We start from the raw sequence: 15144 nt of genomic DNA on the forward strand, positions 1-15144 counted from the left end.
TACATCCCATGGCCTTTCCCAACCATTTAAATTTTTGTCTTACATGTCTAACACTTCCGAAAAACCAATACAACGCCCACCCGGAACAATATATAAAGCTAAACGAACCGTTCACTGGGCACTTATCTGTACGAAAATCCCTATTGATTTACCTGTTTTTACAAGGAAATAAAATGTGAAAAAAATATTTCTACATCCCATGGCCATTCCCAACCATTTAAAATTTTCTCTTACAGGTCTAACACTTCCGAAAAACCAATACAACGCCCACCCGGAACAATATATAAAGCTAAACGAACTGTTCACTGGGTACTTATCCGTACGAAAATCCCTATTGATTTACCTGTTTTTACAAGGAAATAAAATGTGGAAAAAATATTTCTACATCCCATGGCCTTTCCCAACCATTTAAATTTTTCTCTTACAGGTCTAACACTTCCGAAAAACCAATACAACGCCCACCCGGAACAATATATAAAGCTAAACGAACCGTTCACTGGGCACTTATCCGTACGAAAATCCCTATTGATTTACCTGTTTTTACAAGGAAATAAAATGTGAAAAAAATATTTCTACATCCAATGGCCTTTCCCAACCATTTAAATTTTTCTCTAACAGGTCTAACACTTCCGAAAAACCAATACAACGCCCACTCAGAACAATATATAAAGCTAAACGAACCGTTCACTGGGCACTTATCTGTACGAAAATCCCTATTGATTTACCTGTTTTTACAAGGAAATAAAATGTGAAAAAAATATTTCTACATCCCATGGCCATTCCCAACCATTTAAGATTTTCTCTTACAGGTCTAACACTTCCAAAAAACCAATACAACGCCCACCCGGAACAATATATAAAGCTAAACGAACCGTTCACTGGGCACTTATCCGTACGAAAATCCCTATTGATTTACCTGTTTTTACAAGGAAGTAAAATGTGAAAAAAATATTTCTACATCCCATGGCCTTTCCCAACCATTTAAATTTTTCTCTTACAGGTCTAACACTTCTGAAAAACCAATACAACGCACACCCGGAACAATATATAAAGCTAAACGAACCGTTCACTGGGCACTTATCTGTACGAAAATCCCTATTGATTTACCTGTTTTTACAAGGAAATAAAATGTGAAAAAAATATTTCTACATCCCATGGCCTTTCCCAACCATTTAAATTTTTCTCTTACAGGTCTAACACTTCCGAAAAACCAATACAACACCCACCTGGAACAATATATAAAGCTAAACGAACCGTTCAATGGACACTTATCCTTACGAAAATCCCTATTGATTTACCTGTATTTACACGGAAATAAAATGTGAAAAAAATATTTCTACATCCCATGGCCTTTCCCAACCATTTAAAATTTTCTCTTACAGGTCTAACACTTCCGAAAAACCAATACAACGCCCACCCGGAACAATATATAAAGCTAAACGAACCGTTTACTGGGTACTTACACGTACGAAAATCCCTATTGATTTACCTGTTTTTACAAGGAAATAAAATGTGGAAAAAATATTTCTACATCCCATGGCCTTTCCCAACCATTTAAATTTTTCTCTTACAGGTCTAACACTTCCGAAAAACCAATACAACGCCCACCCGGAACAATATATAAAGCTAAACGAACCGTTCACTGGGTACTTATCCGTACAAAAATCCCTATTGATTTACCTGTTTTTACAAGGAAATAAAATGTGAAAAAAATATTTCTACATCCCATGGCCTTTCCCAACCATTTAAATTTTTCTCTTAAAGGTCTAACACTTCCGAAAAACCAATACAACGCCTACCCGGAACAATATATAAAGCTAAACGAACCGTTCACTGGGTACTTATCCGTACAAAAATCCCTATTGATTTACCTGTTTTTACAAGGAAATAAAATGTAAAAAAAATATTTCTACATCCCATGGCCTTTCCCAACCATTTGAATTTTCTCTTACCGGTCTAACACTTCCGAAAAACCAATACAACGCCCACCCGGAACAATATATAAAGCTAAACGAACCGTTCACTGGGCACTTATCTGTACGAAAATCCCTATTGATTTACCTGTTTTTACAAGGAAATAAAATGTGAAAAAATATTTCTACATCCCATGGCCATTCCCAACCATTTAAATTTTTCTCTTACAGGTCTAACACTTCCGAAAAACCAATACAACGCCCACCCGGAACAATATATAAAACTAAACGAACCGTTCACTGGGCACTTATCTGTACGAAAATCCCTATTGATTTACCTGTTTTTACAAGGAAATAAAATGTGAAAAAAATATTTCTACATCCCATGGCCTTTCCCAACCATTTAAATTTTTCTCTAACAGGTCTAACACTTCCGAAAAACCAATACAACGCCCACCCGGAACAATATATAAAGCTAAACGAACCGTTCACTGGGCACTTATCCGTACGAAAATCCCTATTGATTCACCTGTTTTTACAAGGAAATAAAATGTGAAAAAAATATTTCTACATCCCATGGCCTTTCCCAACCATTTAAATTTTTCTCTTACAGGTCTAACACTTCCGAAAAACCAATACAACGCCCACCCGGAACAATATATAAAGCTAAACGAACCGTTCACTGGGTACTTATCCGTACGAAAATCCCTATTGATTTACCTGTTTTTACAAGGAAATAAAATGTGAAAAAAATATTTCTACATCCCATGGCCTTTCCCAACCATTTAAATTTTTCTCTTACAGGTCTAACACTTCTGAAAAACCAATACAACACCCACCCGGAACAATATATGAAGCTAAACGAACCGTTCACTGGGCACTTATCTGTACGAAAATCCCTATTGATTTACCTGTTTTTACAAGGAAATAAAATGTGAAAAAAATATTTCTACATCCCATGGCCTTTCCCAACCATTTAAATTTTTGTCTTACATGTTTAACACTTCCGAAAAACCAATACAACGCCCACCCGGAACAATATATAAAGCTAAACGAACCGTTCACTGGGCACTTATCTGTACGAAAATCCCTATTGATTTACCTGTTTTTACAAGGAAATAAAATGTGAAAAAAATATTTCTACATCCCATGGCCATTCCCAACCATTTAAAATTTTCTCTTACAGGTCTAACACTTCCGAAAAACCAATACAACGCCCACCCGGAACAATATATAAAGCTAAACGAACTGTTCACTGGGTACTTATCCGTACGAAAATCCCTATTGATTTACCTGTTTTTACAAGGAAATAAAATGTGGAAAAAATATTTCTACATCCCATGGCCTTTCCCAACCATTTAAATTTTTCTCTTACAGGTCTAACACTTCCGAAAAACCAATACAACGCCCACCCGGAACAATATATAAAGCTAAACGAACCGTTCACTGGGCACTTATCCGTACGAAAATCCCTATTGATTTACCTGTTTTTACAAGGAAATAAAATGTGAAAAAAATATTTCTACATCCAATGGCCTTTCCCAACCATTTAAATTTTTCTCTAACAGGTCTAACACTTCCGAAAAACCAATACAACGCCCACTCAGAACAATATATAAAGCTAAACGAACCGTTCACTGGGCACTTATCCGTACGAAAATCCCTATTGATTTACCTGTTTTTACACGGAAATAAAATGTGAAAAAAATATTTCTACATCCCATGGCCTTTCCCAACCATTTAAAATTTTCTCTTACAGGTCTAACACTTCGGAAAAACCAATACAACGCCAACTCGGAAAAATATATAAAGCTAAACGAACCGTTCACTGGGCACTTATCCGTACGAAAATCCCTGTTGATTTACCTGTTTTTACAAGGAAATAAAATGTGAAAAAAATATTTCTACATACCATGGCCTTTCCCAACCATTTAAATTTTTGTCTTACATGTCTAACACTTCCGAAAAACCAATACAACGCCCACCTGGAACAATATATAAAGCTAAACGAACCGTTCACTGGGCACTTATCTGTACGAAAATCCCTATTGATTTACCTGTTTTTACAAGGAAATAAAATGTGAAAAAAATATTTCTACATCCCATGGCCATTCCCAACCATTTAAATTTTTCTCTTACAGGTCTAACACTTCTGAAAAACCAATACAACGCACACCCGGAACAATATATAAAGCTAAACGAACCGTTCACTGGGCACTTATCTGTACGAAAATCCCTATTGATTTACCTGTTTTTACAAGGAAATAAAATGTGAAAAAAATATTTCTACATCCCATGGCCATTCCCAACCATTTAAATTTTTCTCTTACAGGTCTAACACTTCTGAAAAACCAATACAACGCACACCCGGAACAATATATAAAGCTAAACGAACCGTTCACTGGGCACTTCTCTGTACGAAAATCCCTATTGATTTACCTGTTTTTACAAGGAAATAAAATGTGAAAAAAATATTTCTACATCCCATGGCCTTTCCCAACCATTTAAATTTTTCTCTTACAGGTCTAACACTTCCGAAAAACCAATACAACACCCACCTGGAACAATATATAAAGCTAAACGAACCGTTCAATGGACACTTATCCTTACGAAAATCCCTATTGATTTACCTGTATTTACACGGAAATAAAATGTGAAAAAAATATTTCTACATCCCATGGCCTTTCCCAACCATTTAAAATTTTCTCTTACAGGTCTAACACTTCGGAAAAACCAATACAACGCCTACTCGGAAAATATATAAAGCTAAACGAACCGTTCACTGGGCACTTATCCGTACGAAAATCCCTGTTGATTTACCTGTTTTTACAAGGAAATAAAATGTGAAAAAAATATTTCTACATACCATGGCCTTTCCCAACCATTTAAATTTTTCTCTTACAGGTCTAACACTTCCGAAAAACAAATACAACACCCACCCGGAACAATATATAAAGCTAAACGAACCGTTCACTGGGCACTTATCCGTACGAAAATCCCTATTGATTTACCTGTTTTTACAAGGAAGTAAAATGTGAAAAAAATATTTCTACATCCCATGGCCTTTCCCAACCATTTAAATTTTTCTCTTACAGGTCTAACACTTCCGAAAAACCAATACAACGCCCACCCGGAACAATATATAAAGCTAAACAAACCGTTCACTGGGTAGTTACACGTACGAAAATCCCTATTGATTTACCTGTTTTTACAAGGAAATAAAATGTGAAAAAAATATTTCTACATCCCATGGCCTTTCCCAACCATTTAAATATTTCTCTTACAGGTCTAACACTTCGGAAAAACCAATACAACGCCCACCCGGAACAATATATAAAGCTAAACGAACCGTTCACTGGGTACTTACACGTACGTAAATCCCTATTGATTTACCTGTTTTTACAAGGAAATAAAATGTGAAAAAAATATTTCTACATCCCATGGCCTTTCCCAACCATTTATATTTTTCTCTTACAGGTCTAACACTTCCGAAAAACCAATACAACACCCACCTGGAACAATATATAAAGCTAAACGAACCGTTCAATGGACACTTATCCTTACGAAAATCCCTATTGATTTACCTGTATTTACACGGAAATAAAATGTGAAAAAAATATTTCTACATCCCATGGCCTTTCCCAACCATTTAAAATTTTCTCTTACAGGTCTAACACTTCGGAAAAACCAATACAACGCCTACCCGGAACAATATATAAAGCTAAACGAACCGTTCACTGGGCACTTATCCGTACGAAAATCCCTATTGATTTGCCTGTTTTTACAAGGAAATAAAATGTGAAAAAAATATTTCTACATACCATGGCCTTTCCCAACCATTTAAATTTTTCTCTTACAGGTCTAACACTTCCGAAAAACAAATAGAACACCCACCCGGAACAATATATAAAGCTAAACGAACCGTTCACTGGGTATTTATCCGTAAGAAAATCCCTATTGATTTATCTGTTTTTACAAGGAAGTAAAATGTGAAAAAAATATTTCTACATCCCATGGCCTTTCCCAACCATTTAAATTTTCTCTTACAGGTCTAACACATCTGAAAAACCAATACAACGCACACCCGGAACAATATATAAAGCTAAACGAACCGTTCACTGGGCACTTATCTGTACGAAAATCCCTATTGATTTGCCTGTTTTTACAAGGAAATAAAATGTGAAAAAAATATTTCTACATCCAATGGCCATTCCCAACCATTTAAATTTTTCTCTTACAGGTCTAACACTTCCGAAAAACCAATACAACGCCCACCCGGAACAATATATAAAGCTAAACGAACCGTTCACTGGGTAGTTACACGTACGAAAATCCCTATTGATTTACCTGTTTTTACAAGGAAGTAAAATGTGAAAAAAATATTTCTACATCCCATGGCCTTTCCCAACCATTTAAATATTTCTCTTACAGGTCTAACACTTCCGAAAAACCAATACAACGACCACCCGGAACAATATATAAAGCTTAACGAACCGTTCACTGGGCACTTATCCGTACGAAAATCCCTATTGATTTACCTGTTTTTACAAGGAAATAAAATGTGAAAAAAATATTTCTACATCCCATGGCCTTTCCCAACCATTTAAATTTTTGTATTACATGTCTAACACTTCCGAAAAACCAATAAAACGCTCACCCGGAACAATATATAAAGCTAAACGAACCGTTCACTGGGTACTTATGCGTACGAAAATCCCTATTGATTTACCAGTTTTTACAAGGAAATAAAATATGAAAAAAATATTTCTACATCCCATGGCCTTTCCCAACCATTTAAATTTTTCTCTTACAGGTCTAACACTTCTGAAAAACCAATACAACGCCCACCCGGAACAATATATAAAGCTAAACGAACCGTTCACTGGGCACTTATCCGTACAAAAATCCCTATTGTTTTACCTGTTTTACAAAGAATTAAAATGTGAAAAAAATATTTCTACATCCCATGGCCTTTCCTAACCATTTAAATTTTTCTCTTACATGTCTAACACTTCCGAAAAACCAATACAACACCCACCTGGAACAATATATAAAGCTAAACGAACCGTTCAATGGGCACTTATCCTTACGAAAATCCCTATTGATTTACCAGTTTTTACAAGGAAATAAAATGTGAAAAAAATATTTCTACATCCCATGGCCTTTCCCAACCATTTAAATTTTTCTCTTACAGGTCTAACACTTCCGAAAAACCAATACAACGCCCACCCGGAACAATATATGAAGCTAAACTAACCGTTTACTGGGTACTTACACGTACGAAAATCCCTATTGATTTACCTGTTTTTACAAGGAAATAAAATGTGGAAAAAATATTTCTACATCCCATGGCCTTTCCCAACCATTTAAATTTTTCTCTTACAGGTCTAACACTTCCCAAAAACCAATACAACGCACACCCGGAACAATATATAAAGCTAAACGAACCGTTCACTGGGCACTTATCTGTACGAAAATCCCTATTGATTTACCTGTTTTTACAAGGAAATAAAATGTGGAAAAAATATTTCTACATCCCATGGCCTTTCCCAACCATTTAAATTTTTCTCTTACAGGTCTAACACTTCCCAGAAACCAATACAACGCACACCCGGAACAATATATAAAGCTAAACGAACCGTTCACTGGGCACTTATCTGTACGAAAATCCCTATTGATTTACCTGTTTTTACAAGGAAATAAAATGTGAAAAAAATATTTCTACATCCCATGGCCATTCCCAACCATTTAAATTTTTCTCTTACAGGTCTAACACTTCCGAAAAACCAATACAACGCCCACCCGGAACAATATATATAGCTAAACGAACCGTTCACTGGGTAGTTACACGTACGAAAATCCCTATTGATTTACCTGTTTTTACAAGGAAATAAAATGTGAAAAAAATATTTCTACATCCCATGGCCTTTCCCAACCATTTAAATTTTTCTCTTACTAGTCTAACACTTCGGAAAAACCAATACAACGCCCACCCGGAACAATATATATAGCTAAAAGAACCGTTCACTGGGTACTTACACGTACGTAAATCCCTATTGATTTACCTGTTTTTACAAGGAAATAAAATGTGAAAAAAATATTTCTACATCCCATGGCCTTACCCAACCATTTATATTTTTCTCTTACAGGTCTAACACTTCCGAAAAACCAATACAACACCCACCTGGAACAATATATAAAGCTAAACGAACCGTTCAATGGACACTTATCCTTACGAAAATCCCTATTGATTTACCTGTATTTACACGGAAATAAAATGTGAAAAAAATATTTCTACATCCCATGGCCTTTCCCAACCATTTAAAATTTTCTCTTACAGGTCTAACACTTCGGAAAAACCAATACAACGCCTACCCGGAACAATATATAAAGCTAAACGAACCGTTCACTGGGCACTTATCCGTACGAAAATCCCTATTGATTTGCCTGTTTTTACAAGGAAATAAAATGTGAAAAAAATATTTCTACATACCATGGCCTTTCCCAACCATTTAAATTTTTCTCTTACAGGTCTAACACTTCCGAAAAACAAATAGAACACCCACCCGGAACAATATATAAAGCTAAACGAACCGTTCACTGGGTATTTATCCGTAAGAAAATCCCTATTGATTTATCTGTTTTTACAAGGAAGTAAAATGTGAAAAAAATATTTCTACATCCCATGGCCTTTCCCAACCATTTAAATTTTTCTCTTACAGGTCTAACACATCTGAAAAACCAATACAACGCACACCCGGAACAATATATAAAGCTAAACGAACCGTTCACTGGGCACTTATCTGTACGAAAATCCCTATTGATTTACCTGTTTTTACAAGGAAATAAAATGTGAAAAAAATATTTCTACATCCAATGGCCATTCCCAACCATTTAAATTTTTCTCTTACAGGTCTAACACTTCCGAAAAACCAATACAACGCCCACCCGGAACAATATATAAAGCTAAACGAACCGTTCACTGGGTAGTTACACGTACGAAAATCCCTATTGATTTACGAGCCGCCGCCGCCATAAACGCGCGGCGGCCATTGCGGAAGCGGAGGCCCCGCGAGGACAAAGAACTCGCCGCGGCGTGCCCAGGTAGGGGCCACGCCCCCTGCAAGAGGCGCGCCGCTCACCTGAGACCGGGGGGGTGTGGATGGGGCAGCGGCTGGCTTATAAGGCGCTAGCGGCCTGGCCAGGCACATTGCTGCCCGCTCCACGGCCACCCCGCTCTTCCTTTCCTCTCCTCTTCCCTCGACCAACGGCGTGCGATACCAGAGCAAGAGTTCTCCTCGACTCGCGGCTGCGCATTTATCAACGGGTATTTATATAAAAAAAAAAAAAAAAAGGGGGGGGGGAGAGCTCAACGAGGTGGGGGGGGTTTCCCTTCGGGGGTTCCAGCTCGGGTGTTCATTGTTCTCGTCGGGGCGGCAAGGCGCGATTCCCTTTATCCGGCTTCTCCCGGTTTTCGGCAGCATACGGCATGGCGCCAGCGGCCCAAAAAACCACGTCCAGGGGCACCAGTTCGCGAGCGCGCCCGCAGACCACCCCTGCTTCCCCCTCCGGGGGAGCGGCCGGCGGGACACGAGCAGCCCTTCGGCGCAGTGCGGGGCGGCGGGCCTCGGCCGGGGGGGAGCGCTCAGCTGCAAGCCGGGGGTCGCGTCGGTCCGGGACTCGGGCGGCTCGCTCAGCCACAGCCGCAGGAGGGGCGGGGGGTGGAAAGTTGCCGGTACGCCGTGGGCGCACGCGTTTACCTGCTCGGCCGCGGGACCCCTCGCCCGGATGCAGCAGCTCCTTCTCCGAGGGGAGCGGCCACGAGGCTTCGGTTTTTTCCAACGGCCAAGCTCCCCTCTCAGCGCCTGGGGGTCCTGGGCCACTGCCCTCGGGGGCCTCCCCGGCGAAAAAACGGGGGAGGGTGAGGGTTGCGGGCCCGGAAGATCCCTTGGAAGGGGGGTCAGGAATAGGTCCGCATTCCGCTGCACCAGCGGGCGGGGCCGCGGGCTGCCCGCAAGGGCTCATGCCGGCTTTCGGTTGGGGTCCTCCTCCGTGGGGACCCGCCATGCCTGGGGGCGCTCACGGCGCTAGTCCGCCAGCCCCACCAGGGGCACCCTGGGGTTTTGGGGGGGGATGGTCACCTTTCTCTCCCTATGGTTTTCCTTCCTGGGGGATCCCAGGGGGGTTGGCGGGGCAAGCGGCTGGGGGGGCTTTTCAGGGCTCATCCACAGAGGTGGGTGGGAGCAGGGCAACCGGTCGTGGACCCCCACAGCCGTCCGCCACAAGGGCACCGGCCGCTCGGCCCGCTGCGGCTCATTCGTCGGGCCGCGGGAAGGCGTCGGGATCGTCCGCAGCCAAGGGGCGGAGTCGCCCACCCCCGCTTGCCGCGGGGACCTCCCGGGCCCCCCGTCCAGCCTCTCTTCACACAGAGGATGTTACATCGGTGGACAGCCCCTCCCAACAGTCTGACCCTGGAGAGCTGATGTCCGAAGAGGAGGGGGGAACTCGGCCCGAGGAGCAGCCAGCCGAAAAGACGGGCGGAAAGCGCCACAGGAAGACCAACACACGTCGAAGGGCCAGGTCTTCGAGCGGTGAGTCTTCTACCTCCGACGAGGAGGATGGGGTTGGGCATTGGGACCCTGAATACTGGCTGCGGGGGGAATTTGTCCCGGGGGTCCCATCTTGGCTGTTGCAATGCCGCCAGGAGGCCCGGGCCAGCAGGGCCAAGATCCAGGGATCTGGGTGCGCACAGGATCCTCCACTGGGGTATAAGGATCGTGATGTTCCTCCGGGCACCCATTTATCCACCAAGCTGAGGGGTAAGGCATTGAGCGGCTGCTATGTGGATCTATTTAAGTTCATTAGGCCCCTTGAGCGGGCTGCACGCACGAGCGTGAAGGGCCCTCGCGAGGCGCCTGTGGCATATGACGGCGAACGTTCTTTGCTTGCTTGGACAAGGGGATTCGCTGAATACCTCCGGCTGGTCACGTCAGTTTTCCCCGAGAGGGCCCCGCACTTGGCTGGGCATTTGTCCAACGTGTTGGATGCGAGGATGCTAGGAGGTGAGCCAGCAGCGTTGGGATATGATGAAGCGTTTCGGCGACGGGTATCCAGCAACCCCGAGGCCAGATGGGATAGGCTGAACCCCGACCTTTGGGTCCGGGCATTTGGTCCTCGGCAGAAATCGACCGGTGGGGCGGAGGGGAATCGCCCTTTATACAGGAAAGACCAGAGGGGCGTTTGCTGGGAATACAACCAGAATGGGTGCGAGAGGAAAAAATGTAAGTACTCGCATGCATGCGAGGGGTGTGGGGGTTCACATCCCAAGACAGAGTGTAGCAAGCGGCCCTTTCGGAGGAGCCGGCCCACTTCCAAAAAAGGGGGTGGGTCCGGCACCTCAGGGGGACTCGCAGGAGGCAGCGGGGAAGGGCAGCCTACTGCCCCCTAGCCCTGCTCTGTTGCACGTTAAGGCTCCATCTCCCATCAGGCTATCAACTCTTCTTCCTTTGCTCGCATCTTATCGGGATCAGGCCGCGGCCACTTACCTTAGGGAGGGATTCACTCATGGCTTCCGCATTCCTTTTACGGGAGACCGGGTGGCCACGTCTTGCGCTAATTTAAAATCCGCTCAGCTAATGCCGGAGATCGTAGAGGCAAAGCTGCGAAAGGAGCTGGAGGCGGGCAGGGTGGTGGGGCCGTATGCAGCCCCGCCCTTGGAGAATCTCCGGGTATCGCCGCTGGGGGTGGTGCCTAAGAGAACGCCAGGTGAGTTTCGCCTCATACATCACCTATCATACCCCAAAGGCTCATCGGTCAACGACTTCATCGACCCAGCCCTCTGTACAGTCAAATATGCCTCTTTCGATCATGCGGTTGCCCTGGTAAGGGCTTGTGGTCCGCGGGCCCTCATGGCAAAGTGTGACATCAGGTCAGCCTTCCGCCTTTTACCGGTGCACCCCGGGGATTTCTCACTGCTGGGTTTTAAATTTGGGGGCATGTGGTACGTGGACAGGTCCATGCCTATGGGCTGTTCCGTGGCATGTGCGGCCTTTGAGACATTCAGCTCCTTCGTTGAATGGGTATTTAAGGAGAGGGATGGGTCGCCTTATATCACGCACTATTTAGACGACTACCTTCTGGTCGGCCCAGCCGGGACGGGGGAGTGCGCCCGGCGCTTATCGGGATTTCAGGAGCTGGCTGATGAACTCGGCATACCGCTGGCTCAGGAGAAGACGGAAGGTCCATCGGAGGTGCTCACCTATCTCGGGATTACCATCGATTCCAGAGAGGGGTGCTCACGGCTACCGGCGGACAAGCTCGGGGCCCTGTCAGGTCAATTACGTGCACTCTTGGCCCGCAACAAGTGTACCCTACGGGAGATGCAGCAGCTTCTCGGCCACTTAAATTTTGCCTGCAAGGCCGTAAAACCTGGGAGAGCCTTTTGCAGGCGACTGGCTCAGGCAACGGCCGGGATTCAGGCCCCCCAACATCACATTCGCCTCACAAAGCAGATAAAAGCCGACATGGCTATCTGGCTATCATTTTTGTCATCATTTAATGGTGTGGCGATCTGGCAGTCCCCGCTGCTCCTAGGTGATGACCTGCAGGTGCAATCCGATGCGGCGGGGAGTTTAGGTTTCGGCGTGTTTTTCAATAACAGATGGTGCGCTCAGCCTTGGCCTGCCAGTTGGAAAACCGGGGGCCTCCTTAGGGATCTCACGTTCCTGGAGCTCTTTCCAATCTTGGCCGCGGTGGTTATATGGAGCAGGGAGTTTAAGAACCATATGGTTACCTTTTGGTGCGATAACCAAGCGGTTGTCAGGGTTGTCAATCGGCAGTCTTCTCGCTCCGAGCGGGTAATGCGTTTGGTGCGCCGCCTTGTGTTGACCTGCTTAAAGTTTAACATTTCTTTTTCCGCCAAGCATGTTCCAGGGGTGGACAACGGTATAGCGGATGCTCTATCCCGACTGCAAATTCAACGCTTCAAAATTCTTGCGCCGGAAGCGAACCCGACCCCAGAAGACTTCCCCGGGGACCTCTGGAATCTTGGCGTCGAGTAGTGCAGGACGGGCTACGGGCATCACTGGCTCCATCTACGCGCCGGTCCTACGCGGCAGCAATTTCGGGTTATCAGGCATACTTACGGGATCAACTGGGAACCACGCCATTCCCGCCGTCCGAGGAGTCCATATTACGCTATTTGGCATATCTGCGGGGCAACGGGCGTTCCGCCAGGACTCTGAATGTTCAACTGTCTGGTCTCGCATTCTTTTGCAGGCTGCAGGGATGGTGGGATCCCAGGTCATCCTTCGTGATCCGCAAAGCATTGGAGGGTTGGCGCAGAATAGCGCCAAGGGCCCAGGACGCTCGTCGGCCAATCACTGGGGCATTGTTGGGGAAACTGATTGCGCGACTGCACACAGAGTGTTTTTCCCCATATGAAGCTGTACTTTTCCGAGCGGCATTCTTGGTTGCATATTTTGGGGCCTTCCGCGTCAGCGAGGTGGCCGCAGCATCTCGCACGGGAGTCTCAAATAGTGCCATAGGCAGGGAAGATGTGCAGATTAAGGATGGGCGTCTGCATATCCGCTTGCGGCGGTCTAAGACGGACCAGCAGGGGGCAGGGGCTCTGGTGGTCCTCCCAGCGCGGGAGCGAGACCCCCTTTGCCCAGTAAAAGGGGTTTCGAAATTTTTGGCCCTACGCCCAAAGGTCCCTGGTATCCTATTCTTGCATAGGGACGGCACGTCACTGTCGCGTTTTCAATTCTCAGCAGTCCTGCATGCCTGCCTGAGGGGCCTGGGTATACCTACTGACGGGTTTAGCTCCCACTCCTTTCGGATCGGGGCGGCCAGCCAAGCCGCTCAGGACGGCATGAGCACTGAGGGCATCAAAGCACTGGGGCGTTGGCGGTCATCCGCCTTCAAGACATATATTCGGCCTGACCTTTCACTACTTTAATACCGCTCACAGGTTCTGGCTTCAGGAGACGTCAAGCTTGGATCGTGGGCCACAGCATCGTTTACTGGGCCGGGGAGTACGCAAGACGATCTGGATGGGGCGCCCATTTGGGCCTCGAACGGTCCTTTGACATTACATGGCATGGATCCCGCGGCATGCGATGGCACGACCTTCTTCCGCTCATCCGACGGCTGCTGAAGGACTACCCTCCCCCGGACGTGATCGTTATTCAGCTGGGGGGAAATGACTTACCTGCTATACCGGCGTTGGACCTGGCCGTATCCATCATGAGGGATTTGCTTATCATCCAGCAACTCTGCCCCGGGACGCTGGTGCGGTGGTGCGAGCTCCTGGTGCGGTGCTCATGGAGAGGGGCTCGAGACCCGCGCAAGGTGGACATGGCAAGGCGCAAGATTTGCCGCACTGTCAGGAGGTCCTGCGAGACTCGGCGCTGCGCGGTCATACCGCACCCCGATATAATGTTTGGCTTGCCCCCTCTCTTCCGGCAGGATGGCATACACCTCTCGGAGTGGGGACAGGATCTTTGGCTTGCAGATCTTCGGGCAGCTCTGGAAGGGCTCATCTCACCATGAGCGTTGGCGGGAGCGGGAGCCAGGGCTCTGGCTCCCGCTCTGTGGCGGTTTGTTAAGGGGCGGATCCAGGGGGGGCACTGCCTGCGCCCGTGAGCCAGGGGGTGCCCACTTGTGGGAGCCTCCCCTAAGGAGGCGGCCGTAGCTGGCGGGCCGGCTTCGCTGGAGGAGCCGGCCGCTTTCCATGGCAGGGCGGCTGGGGGCGGGCTCCAACGAGGTTGACGCCCGTGGGGCCCGGCCAGTCTTGCCTTCCCAAGGGATAGCGGGCCTGATGGTTAGGGGTCCGGCCGACAGGTCGGCCGGCTCCGCGGGCGGGCCCGCTGGAGTTTACCTCCCCCTCTCTTCCGGGGGGCTGCACAAGGGCAGCAGAGAAGAAGGGGAGGTCATGGATCCACCCCTCCACCTTAGGGTGTGCCCACGCTCAGGGGATGTTGTTGTTTGTATTTTAATAAACGGTGACCCATTTTTGCCAAGAAACTTGTATGCGTGTTCATTTGGACTGCGGGTATGCCCGCCTGCCTCCGCAAGAGCCGCCGCCGCCATAAACGCGCGGCGGCCATTGCGGAAGCGGAGGCCCCGCGAGGACAAAGAACTCGCCGCGGCGTGCCCAGGTAGGGGCCACGCCCCCTGCAAGAGGCGCGCCGCTCACCTGAGACCGGGGGGGTGTGGATGGGGCAGCGGC

This window comes from Paroedura picta, chromosome 4, assembly GCF_049243985.1.
Source record: "Paroedura picta isolate Pp20150507F chromosome 4, Ppicta_v3.0, whole genome shotgun sequence".
In the NCBI taxonomy this organism is placed as follows: Eukaryota; Metazoa; Chordata; class Lepidosauria; order Squamata; family Gekkonidae; genus Paroedura; species Paroedura picta.